Source organism: Rhynchophorus ferrugineus, unplaced genomic scaffold (assembly GCF_030347505.1).
Source record: "Rhynchophorus ferrugineus isolate W39M unplaced genomic scaffold, kcgeb_rfMv2 rfM3, whole genome shotgun sequence".
NCBI lineage: Eukaryota > Metazoa > Arthropoda > Insecta > Coleoptera > Curculionidae > Rhynchophorus > Rhynchophorus ferrugineus.
The window spans coordinates 62,356,143-62,363,048 of NW_027472582.1; the positions used below are offsets into that span (position 1 = coordinate 62,356,143).

The 6,906-nt window shown below is 31.0% G+C and overlaps 1 non-coding gene across 1 annotated transcript; it reads right to left on the minus strand.

The window, feature by feature from the left end:
- Positions 1-6,434: 6,434 nt before the first annotated feature.
- LOC143194487 (U6 spliceosomal RNA) lies at positions 6,435-6,539 on the minus strand. Its single transcript, XR_013005331.1, has one exon. It is a non-coding gene; the product is annotated as a U6 spliceosomal RNA (small nuclear RNA).
- Between the last annotated feature and the right edge of the window lie 367 nt (positions 6,540-6,906).

Sequence of the window (6,906 nt, forward strand, 5' to 3'; positions counted from 1 at the left end):
TGAATTCTTCTGACAATTAATACATTTCTGCATTTCACCAAAACATGGGAAACTGACATTCCTTCCTCACAATTGGGACACAGAGGTCTCTTAGTTCGATTCATAGTTATTTACAATATTTTGACCATTCGCTTTAGTGTCTTCGGCAATGTCATGAACTATTTCGTTCCCATGTATGCCCTTGTGGCTTGGAGTCCAGACGAATATGATGTTGTTTTGTCGAGGAATAAATAAAAGTAAATCTGAAGAGTACCCAATAACCAGATAATCGCCACTTAGGAATTGTGAAAATAATACTATTGAAATCAAGTGCCCTATATTTCCTAAGACAAGTCAAAATTGCATCTCAACCCTACTGAAAAATATATGATGATAATTTGAAGATATAGATACAAATTTATTTGACAGTTCTTACAAAATGTTCATTCTACATAGTTGAAATTACACTCTAAATGTTATTCAATATTGTATCAAATCATAGAAAAAAAAATTTTTTGATTTTAAAATCCCTACTTATTCTCATAATTTATGTTATTATTCACGCATATATAGATTTAAAAGAGCTATTAAAAACAAATATGATGTTTGTTATGTTGCAGAATTATTTATATATTCAATATAACAGACACGTGTGTAATAATAACAATATGACAATGCATAATTCATATCAAAATAGCCAAATATTTTAATTTTTAAATAAATGGTTTTGCCAAAATATATTTTTAGTTCCTGTGTTGAATAACATATTAGAATTTAACGACATCGAAAATGAAATATTGTATCATATTATTTTTTACATAACTTTACATCAAAATTAATTTTTAATTTTGATAAATAATGCATTGGGGAACAAATATTTATTTTCATATTTTTCACAGCTGTGCCAATTTATTAATATTCATTTCAAACACCAATTAATGATATATTTGATCTCTTGCTACATTTCCGGTCTGTACCAATCATTAGAGGACTTTTCAGAGGCTAAAAGAATTATTTGCTTCGTTAAAACGTGCCAGCGAATCATTCTCAATAAATGCTGGGTCTCAATTAAAGATAGATATTGCCTTCAATAGTTCCCTCAATTGCATTAACTATTGACAGAATTAAGGGTTGCAGCAGCTATTTTTTTTATTAATCTGCCTATAAGCATAAGTGTTATTATATGATTTCCGTTATACAATATATATATCATGACATGTAGAAGATAGCTTCAGTAAGTGATCTGCTTATAATCAACAAACTTATAATATCAGTTTTATTCTCATACTATCAGTTATATATACCTCGATATTTCTAACACTTTCGTCCACTTTTTTAATGGTTGGCGTTGCATTTTTGTTTCGGAAGTAAAAAAGTAAAATATAGCGAAAAATTTCCTCTGGAATGAACCAAAATTGAATACCTATGTTCAAAACGAAATAAATTTTTTCTAAAATATCTAGAACTAGAACTTCTTCAGAATGTTCTATTCAAATAATTTATTTTGTTTTGAAATTATGGTCTCCGTTGCTAAACACTAATAAATCAATAATCGTAACATAAGTTTTATAAATTCAAATGAATAATGAATATATATATATATATATATATATATATATATATATATATATATACCGTCGATACAAAAACATTCGGCAAAATGAAAATAAAATTTGCAAACTTAATCTGGAATAAAAGTATATTGGAAGCGAACCAAAAGGAAATGAAGAAATTGTTAGAAAATTTAAACAAAATATCATAAGCTAAATAAAATAACGTCAATAATAAGGAATTACGTCACTAGTAACTCTCATGTACTGTGACATGTGCTTGGTCTGATTAGTGACCTACAATTAGTCTAACTTTAAATATAAAACAGTAGCTCTGCTTATGAGTGAGGTCTTACTATGTCTCCACCTTCATCACTTGAACAGTTTTCTTTATACAATGCGTAAGTATAATCAACGCTTCGAATTCACGTCTTTTAGAACAAAAAAACGTTAACAAGGGGAAAACATAAATTTTATTAAATATAATTAAATTTTATTTTTAAATATAAATTTTATTTTGAAATTTACTGATTGACTGCCACATTCACCAAATTAATTGACTACAAACAATAAAAGACCTTAAATTAAACAATTCATTTCCACTTATTATTTTCATTAAATTATTCAATGAAATATTTATATAATTCGATTTATATTTACATAAATTAAACTTATAAAACAATATCGCGCAAACAGTGGATGGATATAAAGATAAAATGGACAGGTGTATACATGAGCTGTATATCAAGTAGATGAAGAGACTTTTGAACGGGTGGGAAAAGTTAGTGCGATAGAACAGGGTAGAACGCCCAACTAATTAATATAACAGATTCGCGCTGGGTTAACCTACAGGGGCAGGTTCGAGCAAGTATTAATGTCCTGCTAGAACTCTTCGTCTCCTAAGTTTTATTGTTCTGCATCAGGCCCCTCCCAAGCTAATCCACTTTCTTAATGAACAGACCGTCAAAAGATTTCAAATATCTGCTTCAGAAGTGGTACTTTTCCTATAATAATCTCTCTCTACCAGATAATATGCTCTCTCATTGCTCTCAATTACAATATGACAGGGAAACCATATAAATATAACGGTTTTATAACTGCTGTTTTCTCAGGTATTAAATCATATAGAATAGCCTATCTCTTTTAAGAACCCCTTTAGTCTTATCACTGCTATTACCTTCGAGATGGATCATTGGATCATCGAAAAGTTGAAAGTTGCATGAGTTTCATAAGTTTGTATGTTCAACGGCAGCTTGAATGTTGAATGAGCTCTTGAACCGCCCTCCAACACCGCAGATGCTATTCCTAATGAAGCAAGTATAAGTATAGGTACAATCCCATTTTGCGATCGAATTATTGCTATAATAATTGATTTTAAAAACGGTTTTCCAGGTACACTAGGAGCATCTTAGAAAAAAATTCGCCAGTTCCATCGTCACTACCTTCATGAGCGTATCCTAGCAATGTTTTGTTGCTGATTCAAAAGGGGAACGTTTCTTTGAACGGTTTCTATCAATACCTCGTAAACGTATTGGGTTTTACATCCCAACTTTTATCACTGCTGTTTTCTCAGGTATTAAATCATATAGAAGTAGTTATCTCTTTTAAGAACCCCTTTAGCCTTATCACTGCTATTACCTTCGAGGGTGTTCTGATGGATCCAGGGAGTTTGGATCATCCAACAGTTGGAAGTTGCATGAGTTTCATAAGTTTGTATGTTCAACGGCAGCTTGAATGTTGAATGAGCTGTTGGACCGCCCTCCAACACCGCAGCTGCTATTCCTGATGAAGCAAGTACAGGTACAATTCCATTTTGCGATCAAATTATTGCTATAATAATTGATTTTAAAAACGGTTTTCCAGGTACACCAGAAGCATCTTAGAAAAAAATTCGCCAGTTCCATCGTCACTACCTTCATGAGCGTATCCTAGCAATATTTTGTTGCTGATTCCAAAAGGGGAACGTTTCTTTGAACGGTTTCTATAAATGCATCGTAAACGTATTGGGTTTTACATCTCAACTTTTAATTAAAATCGCTATACATTTGGCGTTGTCATTCCTAATTGTTTTATATGTATTATTATGTAATCATTATGAAAGTATTCGTCCAAAAGATAGAGAACAATCAACATCATTCATTGTCGCTCCAGGAAATAATACTAAAAATATTGTGGACCAAAAAGCTAACAATTTTTTTAATTATTTAACATATTCCAGTTCGAATTCAGTATTCGTTGCTCAAACAGGACGACATCTGTGGGGTCAGCTAGTTATTTTTGTAAAATATAAAAATAAGTTTTGGCATTGAAGTGTTTTATTTATCTTCTGACTTAACTTTGTTTAATTTTTAATAATTTTATTAATTTAATTTTTACTTTAATATATAAAAATACAAAATATTGCGAAATAAATGCAGTTTTATAAATGTATTATATTCTTTGTACCAACTCAATCAATACTTTCTCTTCCTTCCAAATAAAATAGACGGAACGTTAGAGTCGGTTCTACGTTTTCCCCTCGAATTTCGACGTGGCCTACAGCAGTCACCCCGGAAATATTGGCAGATAGGGGAGGAATCTGACTGAGGGTTGCTTTTTAAATTTACGCACGCTTTTGATTGGTTTTTTGGTCGTGTTATGACATTTTTTATATAACTTCTTTTTTATAAGCGTGCATATGGGCGTGGCTAGCCCGGCAACAAGATTGATTGGGTACAAGGGAGTTCTTTTCTTGGTAAGACAAGTGTTTTTTACAATTTTTTTATATTTTTTTCTGGATAAAATATCACTATAATATTGTATGAGTAATAATGCTAAAATCATAAATTATTTTACATGTTATAATACTGGTATAAGATGAAGCTTAATATTTACTGGATGGGGTTTATAAAAAGGAAAAAAAGTTATTTTTACTTATTAAAGTAAACAAAAATCAGAATATTGGATCATATTGAACAGATTTATCAAATTTTATAAAATCAGCCCTCTAACTAGCATCCTGGCCTAAATTCTTGCAGCAATTAAATTTCTCAAGGGTACAGCTCGAAGTCTGTAGGCAAAGTATGATGTAAAAATCAACTATATCTCTTTTTTTTGGATTTTGGTCGCTCGGACTTTTATATTCCCTATATTGAACACTTGAGAGAAACACACTTGTTGAGAAACACTTCATGGCTTGGTGACACCAAGAGGTTCCAATAATAAGCTAGCAAAATACTGATTTTCTTTTGAGGCACAATTCATATTGAATAATCCTAAACAAAAGTACTTTAACAGTATGTGGAAAATTAATAACAATGGAGAAATATGTCATGATATTTCCCAAAATATTGTCCACTATTTGGTAACCTTTGAATTACCACTCCACCATCAATCCAAACAAATAGTAATCGGAAAACCTAGTGCTTTATTTTTAACACAAATCTTGTTCAACAACACTTTTTCTTGAACTGAGAAAAAAAAATACATTGCCATGCAAGTGATACTTTGTTGAAGACCAAGAATATCTTCCTAGCATGTCACCACGCAATTTGATGATATTAATCTTAATACGATTCTATATACGTTAAACCTCATCAATTTACAGTCATACAATATTGATTAACATTATTTAAAACGTGTTAGTATAAACAGATTGCTTTGGTTTATCTATATAATATAACAGCTAAGTGCGAATACAATTGAGATTAATGTTGGACAAACATTCATATACAGTTTCATCGACATTATTTCCAAGAACTTGCCAATAATCTTTACATATGTTGAATGCTTAGAACAATCAAATTTGGCTCGTTTGATCTATTTTAAACTATTATTAGCTGTAACAATTTCATTATAAATAATAATAAATATAAATTTGGTGTGTGCTTTTAATCTTATCTAATAATTGTAGTTGTAATAAATTATACCGAAACTGTTATGATTTCAACTTAAAAATATTTAAAATATTCCTATTTAAAATAATTTAACCGGTTAATTTATCCGATCTTACCCAGCGTGAATGAGATCGTTTCCCTAGGCGGATTTTACACTCTTGCCTAAGACAGTCACAAATATTAAACAATCATAAACATAAATTTTCGACCATGCCCCAGCGGGCTTTGAACCCGCGACTATCGCACCAATAGGAGGACCGTCCTGTCGCCTTTACCACTGCGTCAAACAAGCCCGCGATAATAAAACAATTAATAATATAATATCAGTGGAGAAATAATATTAAACATTATTGAGATCATTGCCATGTTAAAAGCCATGCCATACATTTATTTTTTACAATTTTACAGAATAGAATGACATCTAAATTTAGAGATTTGTAAATATAACACAGCCTACGCCTGCATATATTAACAATGTTAAAGGCTCTTCATTATAAACTATGGGTATATTGATCAAGTCCCAATAAAGCTTAAAAGGCAGAACATCAAAGTATTTCAAGTATCTTCTCCAGAAAGGAAAGTTTTCCGATAAGCAACTCTCTCTTCTCGCCGCTAGATAATCTGCTCTCTCATATCCTAGGAATCCGTATGAGATAAGAGAGAAAATCCAAATAAATATAGTGCTTTTACCACTGCTGCTCAAATTCGCAGATGAGTAATCCCAATGACTAACGGGGTTGCAATAATTACAAGATCTTGCTGTGTATTTACGATCTTTAAAACTTTGTAAATGGCTAGCAGTTCAGTTGCTAGTATGCTCGATGAAAAGGGAAGCTTGAAGTGTGTTTCGGATAACACGGATGTACATACAGCACCTACATAATCATTGTTTTTGGATACATCCGAGTAGATAAATAAATGTTCACGTATCCATCAGTTCAAATTCAAAATGAAAAGATTGTCTCATATAGGTAAGTGGAAACTCCAAAGATATGAAATTTATGACATGAACCTTCGTCCTCTTCTCTAGAAAATGTTGGAGCTTTTCAGAATTTTACATGATATCCTTGCTATCCTACTTAAAAACTTCTCTGTGTCGTTCCAATTTTGGTATATGTACCGCCAAAGCAAGTACATAAAATATATTATATAGTTTGGTATTCACTGGTACAAATGATACACACCGATGTCTGGTGAATATGACAATTGAGGCTTGACATTATATCAACGTATGTCCATTGTATCTTTAACAGATGTAGAAAACAGAAACAGAAAAATAATATCGCTTATCTCTTGGTCTTTAAACCAACAAATACAGCAAATACTCAAAACAATATAATATTCTGCAGCATCTTTTTCTAATCGCCATTTTACTTTTTGAAAAGATTTTAAAAACTGACAATTTTGAACATGAAATTTGTAAAAACCTAAATAAAAATAATTCGAATCAAACAAACTTCAACAGTATATTTTCGCTAACTGAATATATATTTTAAATCACA